Source organism: Ipomoea nil, unplaced genomic scaffold, assembly GCF_001879475.1.
Source record: "Ipomoea nil cultivar Tokyo-kokei standard unplaced genomic scaffold, Asagao_1.1 scaffold0216, whole genome shotgun sequence".
Lineage (NCBI taxonomy): Eukaryota > Viridiplantae > Streptophyta > Magnoliopsida > Solanales > Convolvulaceae > Ipomoea > Ipomoea nil.
The window spans coordinates 672,944-680,480 of record NW_017616644.1 but is presented as its reverse complement, the minus strand read 5'-3'; positions in this window follow the sequence as shown (position 1 = coordinate 680,480).

Sequence of the window (7,537 nt, the reverse complement as noted above, 5' to 3'; positions counted from 1 at the left end):
GTCAAAAGATCAAATACCGAGTCAAAAGAATCACGGGGAACAAATCCCCGCCCAACACCAACATACGTACCCCGCGGGTGGGGCCACGGGTCGACCCCCACCCGTGGTTCCGCCCGTGGGAACCATTCCCATCGGCCTTGTACCCCGCGGGTGGGGCGGCGGGTAGACTGCCCGCCGTTCCGCCTGCGGGTACACATCCTGTACCAAAAATATCCCTTCGGGGATTTTCAACTCCAAGCTCAAATTCAAGTCCAAAACATGCCAAATCTCACCAAATACAACAAAATGACTTTAATCAAAGGAATAGCCAAGCAATGGCATACATGAATCCTAATAACAAGCTCTAGATATGCATTTTCACAAGACAGTGCATCAACACTCACATTTCATAGCAAAATCACTTGTAGAATCCAATATATCATCATATAGGTAGACAAAATAGATTTTGTAGAGCATGGGTTACCTCTTGTACACAAAAACCTTCACTTAACACTTCCCAAAGCTCCTAACAAGGTTCACCTTCCTCACCCACTTCAAGAACACACCAAAAGATCATAAAGATTCTATCTTTAAGGAAAGACACCTTAGAAAACACTAAAAACACAAGATAAAAGTAGATCTTACCCTCCTAGATGGTCAAAGGTAAGAAAGGTGGAATCTTGAAGACAAACTTTGTAGATTTGATAAAGCTCCAACTTGGCTTGCAAGAAAAGCTATCTAACTTTTAGAGAGAAGGAGGAGCTCACGTTTAGAAAGTGTATGTGAAAGAATGAAGGGTGTCTTCTAGGTTAGCTTGCAATACTAACATAAGGTGAAATGTCTTTATTACCCTTACTAAAATGAAGGGGTGTAAGGGAACAAGGGAAGTACTCACAAAGCTTTAGGTACAACACTTGACTTTGGGTTGACTAGTCAATTACTAGTCCCCGACTATTGAATTTTCAGGAATTTAAGGAAATAAATTATCAATTGGATTAAGATTAATTACTTAATTAATCCCTTAATTGAATTTGGATTACGGGGTGTCACATCCTCTCCCCCTTCAAAGAAGTTTCGTCCTCGAAGCTTGGGTACGACGAATTAGATCAAACGATGAAATGAAACAACAATGTGACAAGAGTGTCAAGACTATACTTATTTGGTCAAAATTCAAAGGATTCAAAAAGGTACCAAACATAAGCAAGAAGTCATGTCATCCAAGAGTTGGAAAGAAATAATCAACGGAGATAATGAGCATAACAACCTCTAAGCCAAGCACAACCACCAACTTCTCTTCAACCACCAAAGGTCTAACCGCCTAACTCCTAACACAAACTACTAAACCAATAACCCAACCAAACAAGCAAGCAAAACAAACACACGAAGCAACCACGACACCTAGAAACGGTAAAACGAGGTACCTGCCGAGAACGGCTCCGGATAACGCTCCCTCATGGTTGACTCCAGCTCCCAAGTAGCTTCTTCTACGCCGTGATGTGACCACCAAACCTTCACCATCTTCACTGACTTCCTACGCGTATCCCGGGTCTTAAAATCCAGGATCTTGAGCGGCCTCTCTTCATAAGACATACCATCGTCCAGAGGGATCATTTCCGGTAGTAGAACATGTGTTGGGTCATGAACATATTTCTTAAGCTGAGACACGTGGAAAACATTATGCACCCGCTCCAATTCCATAGGTAAAGCCAACCGATAAGCCAGATTCCCCACCCTCTCGAGTACCTCATAAGGTCCTATGAATCGGGGGCTTAGCTTGCCCTTCCTTCCAAACCTCATCACTCCCCAGGTGGGAGATACTTTCAGCCAAACCATATCCCCAACCGCGAGCTCTACTTGCCTTCTTGCTAAGTCGGCGTAGGACTTTTGACGATCTTGTGCCGCTTTCATCCTTCCCTGAATCTGTTTAATCTTTTCTGCGGTGTCAAGCAAGAATTGCGGGCCCAAAACTACCGGATTGACCATATACTCCCAGCACAACGGACTGCAACACTTTTTACAGTAAAGAGCTTCGTAATGAGCCATGCGTATACTCGAGTGATAACTGTTGTTATAGGAGAACTCTATTAAATCTAGGTGATCCTCCCATGATCCTTGAAAATCCAGCATGCATGCTCTCAACATGTCCTCGATGGTTTGAATAGTCCTCTCTGTTTGTCCGTCTGTGGTCGGATGGAAGGCGGTACTGAGATTTAGCTTGGTTCCCAAGGCTGCTTGTAAGGATTTCCAAAACTGCGATAAGAACCTTGGATCCCAATCGGAGACTATATCCCTTGGTACCCCATGATATTTCACCACCTTAATAACATAAGCTTGGGCCAACTGCGTCATTGTCCATGTTTCTTCCATCGCAATAAGGCGAGCAGTCTTGGTCAAGCGATCAACTATTACTCAGATTTTGTCCTTACAGGAGCGGGTCACCGTAAGGCTCCCACGAAGTCCATAGATATGGAGTCCCATTTTCCTTGTGGAACTTCCAACGGTTGTACTAAACCCTTGACCATACAACGCTCCGCTTTAACCTTCTGACAATTCAAGCATCTGCCCACGAACTCTGCTACCTCCTTCTTCATGTTGGGCCACCAGAAGAGCTTCTACACATCTTTGTATAATTTGTCGCCTCCGGGATATACCGAATAAGGTGTATTATGGCCTTCTTCCAAAATCTGACGCTTCAACCGATCACATGATGTAGGTACACATAAACAGCCCTCGTACCTCAACTCTCCGTCCGTGGACAACTCATACGGTTCCCCTCTTCCTTTGGCCAGGTCATCTCTTGCCCTCATTAAGCTAGCATCCTTCAATTGTTCCACTTTGATCTCCTCCAAAAGCGTAGGTACGACCCTTAGGTTGAAAAGACGAACTTCCGACTTGACTTCGCCTTGCTCCACCACTTCTAGGTTCATCCTTTGAAATTCCTTGCAAAGCTCGTCAGCCACTACCCAAATGGAACTAACGGCATGTTTGGTCTTCCTGCTTAGAGCGTCCGCCACGACATTTGCTTTCCCTTCATGATACTGTATGTCCAACTCATAGTCTGAGATGAGTTCTAACCGGTCTTTGACGCATGTTGAGATCCTTTTGGGTGAAGATATACTTGAGGCTCTTGTGGTCCGTGAAGATCTTACAACGCACGCCATACAAGTAATGCCTCCAAATTTTCAATGCGAAAACCACGGCTGCTAACTCTAGATCGTGCGTGGGGTAGTTCTCTTCATGCACCTTAAGCTGTCGTGAGGCATAAGCTATCACTCTCCCATTCTGCATCAATACGTATCCTAGTCCTTTCTTGGACGCATCACTGTATACCTCGAACCCCTCTGTCCTGGATGGTAAGATCAGCACTGGTGCGGTCGTGAGACTCTCTTTCAACTCCCGGAACGCTAACTCGCAAGCTTGATTCCATTGGAAAGGCATGTCCTTCTTTAAAAGCTTTGTCAACGGTTTAGCCACCTTAGCGAAGTCCAACACAAACCTTCGGTAGTAACCCGCTAGCCTAAGGAAGCTTCTTACTTCCGCCACGGTTGTCGGAACGGTCCACTCCTTCACCGCCCGAATCTTATCCGGATCCACCGAGATGCCTCTACTGTCTATCACATGGCCCAAGAATGCCACGCTATCCTTCCAGAACTCACATTTCGAAAGCTTGGTGTACAACTGCTTTTCCCTCAGAATCTGGAGTACTGTCCGAAGATGCCCTACATGCTCTTCTTTATCCCGAGAATACACAAGGATGTCGTCGATGAACACGATCACGAAGTCGTCGAGTTGAGGCTTGAACACTCGATTCATTAGATCCATGAACACCGCTGGTGCATTGGTAAACCCGAACGACATCACTGTGAACTCGTAGTGGCCGTAGCGAGTTCGGAACGTCGTCTTAGGTATGTCCTGGTCTGCCACTTTCAACTGATGGTAACCTGATCTTAGGTCAATCTTGGAGAACACCCCGGCACCTCGGAGTTGATCAAACATGTCGTCGATCCGTAGTAGGGGATACTTGTTCTTGATTGTGACTTGGTTCAGCTCGCGGTAGTCGATGCACAATCTCATGCTCCCATCTTTCTTCTTTACAAAGAGCACCGGCGCTCCCCACGGTGACGTACTCGACCGGATGTAGCCTTTGTCTAGTAGCTCTTGCAACTGATTCTTCAACTCCTGCATCTCCTTGGGCGCTAAACGATAGGGAGCTTTAGATATAGGCGCTGTACCAGGTACAAGATCCACTGAGAATTCAACTTCTCTTGGAGGAGGCATTCCTGGGATCTCCTCGGGGAAGACATCAAGGAACTCGCATACAACAGGTATGGTCTGAGCCGCATCTCCTTTTGCCTTCAGGTTTTCAACTGAGCACAAGAACATCTCGTGACCTTTCTCCACGTACTTTTTCATCTTCGTCATGGACACTAACTTGATCCCCGACTCTTCTGTTGATCCTCGGTACGACACCCTCTTCCCACTTGGCCCTCTCAAAACCACTTTCTGCTCACCACAAAAGATCTGAGCTCTGAACCGCCCTTGCCAGTCCATACCCAGGACCACATCTACCCCGTCCAGGCCGAACTGTATTAGATTACTGGAAAACTCTTCTCCACCGATGGCTATCTTAACGTCTTTGAAGAGACGGTCGCAGGTTTTAACTTCTCCGGATGCCACTTTGACTCTTAACTTCACCCCGACGCCTTCGGTTAAGCCTAAATTCTTCACGAGTCCCGGGGATATAAACGATTTGGACGCTCCGGAATCGAACAAGATTACCGCTGGGACGGCATGCACCAGAAATGTCCCGATCACTACATCACTGTCCCCCGCACGAGCCTCGCTTAGGATGAGGATCCTCTCTTGTGATGACTCTTCCGACAAACTCTGGGTTCCCAACCCATTATTCCTTCTTAGATCACGAGACGTTGGCAGGGTAGCTGTGCTGGGACTTATCCAAGTGGACGTGCCACTTCGAATCCACTGCTCGACCACACTAGGAGTGTTACGAACTCCTGTTGTTCTGGGTCTCTTGGCCGTATCACCCACATCTTCGAACGTCACGATACGCTGACGATGAGGCATCGCAAAGCTTCTATAACAACAACACTGTTACTAACAAGACAACAAACAAGCAAACAGCTATAAGCAACGCTCAGCTCACCGTGCATCCTAAGAACCCTAAGCCTAAACACTTAGATTCATATGGTCACCGTAAGGTCTCAAACCACACTTAGCCACTTAGAAGTCTAGACTCTATCATCCTAGGCTCAAACCTAGGCTCTGATACCAACTGTAACACCCCCGATTTCCATACCGATTTAAACCTTAAACATGCAGATAATTCTACCCATAAAAGCATACACAGCGGAAAACTGAAGAATGAAATAGATGGAAAACGTAGAGTGTTATGCCACGCTCACACAATGGTGAACGCACAGGCGTAAACATTTGCAACATAATCTATCAATTCCAAAAAGCAACATCAACAACATAAAGTCTAGAGTCTAATCAATGACACGCAGGCCCAAACCATCACATGGGAAGGGATCTACACTAACAACCTCTAGACCGCGCTCTCATCTACTAAGCACCTGAAAGATACACATAGATATATGGGACGACGCCCGGTCAGCGAATGATGCTGGTAACCCACCAATACATGTGAAATATCATATGTAGATAATTTATATATACAAAATCATTTGAGAAACGGGATATACTATATATCAATTTCAAAGCCAAGATAGAAGTCAAACACAAGACACTTTGCACTCACAATAAAGATAAGGGAACACATCCCAAGACCACAAGAAGTAATAACGACTCAAGGCATAATCTACCATCACACAGTAGATTAACACCCGACATGCATAACACAAGAGAATAAGGACACAACCATTGGTAACACATGCCTTTGTGACAACATGATATGAACCTAGTCCAAGATTCAAATAAGATGGAGTATTGCCCCAAGATTGCTCTCAATGTAAAGATAGAGATGGATCGAAATACCTTAAACCTCACGAGAAACCCTTTGTCTCGAATCCTCAAAGACTTGGAAGAATCCCATTGTAGCTTCAAGTACCTCGATGATGCAATCTTCAATCAACTAGAGTCGGATCTAGTTTCCTTCGACTCAAGAACGAGTCCACGAACCTAAATCTAAGGTTGAAGAAAGGAAGATTGATTCGAGTCCACGAATCAATTTGCTAGTCGAGTCCACGACTAGCCACTAATTGAGTCCACAATTAGCCATAAGGTTTCTTACACAAGTGTAAATAAAAACTTAAGAATTTTATTGAATTAATGCCTGATCGAAACTGATATGGATGTGCCCTATTTATAGGTATAGGGGCAGCATTATAATTCTAAATACAATGGGAAAAAGAGTCCTAAACCGAATCTAGAAAACAAGTAAATAGAGTTTCATTTAGAAAGGGATTTAAGGAATCCTTTCTAAATACAAACTAGTGTTTTCTCTTTAATTCTAAACAATTTAAAATAATGATGACCACAAATAATAAAGCTGATTTGGGCGTAATTTAATCTCCAAAATCAGCACTTAAACAATTATAAAAAAGCCTTGAATTCTTCTTCATCTTTTGCAAATGGGCTTGACTTGGATTTCCACAATCTTTGAACATCACCAATGAAGAGTTGCCTTAATTGATTGGACTTGGGTCTTGTGATTGGCCCAATTGGTACTCTTGCTGAATCTTCATTATGTTGGGCCGCATCATCCTCCCCTTCTTGAAAAATGATTCGACCTTGAATCTTCTAACCATTGTCTTCGATCCGTGACATCACTTGAAACAGGCCACTATAATACTTTCCTCTATCGAATGGAATTATTATTGGACTTCCTTGATTCTTCCACCAATGGTGCTTTGAAGATGTAGTTATGGGCATTTTGATGAGCCTACTATGTTCCCTTATTGGATTCTGTGTGAGCTGGTTCATATTATTCTCCCCTTCTTGAAAAGGATTCGACCTCGAATCCAAATCTTCAATGAAAGACAAATTAGCAAGCTCACTTTGTGTTTTATCACGCTCATGGAACTTTTTCATGGGATGCTTGACACGAGTAGCTCCAATCATCATCCTACAATCAACAAGTAAGGGAATTAAGTCTAATGACACAGCATGGAATTTAAACATTATGAATGGTAATAGTTCAACAAAATGAGACATATTAAATTTAGCCATCTTGTTTGAATTGTCAACAAGCACAACAACTTTCCTCCTAGAGCTTAAGGCTAAACCAAACACAAAATCCATGGAAATATCAAGTAATGATTTAGATGTATTATGGTGGTAAGTAGCACAATTATGAACATAAGATTCTACATCTTTTTCCTTCTTTGGCCAATGAAAATATCCATGCAAAACATCATCACTCTTTGGAAAACCAAATTGCCCCTTATGTGAATCAACAATTAAATCAGTACCCAAAAGACAACAAAAAGTGCCAATCCCTTTGACTTTGAACCAAAACCCCTTGAGCAAGTAGTATTTCACATAAGAAGTTTTCAAATGTGCCTTATAACTTCCCAGT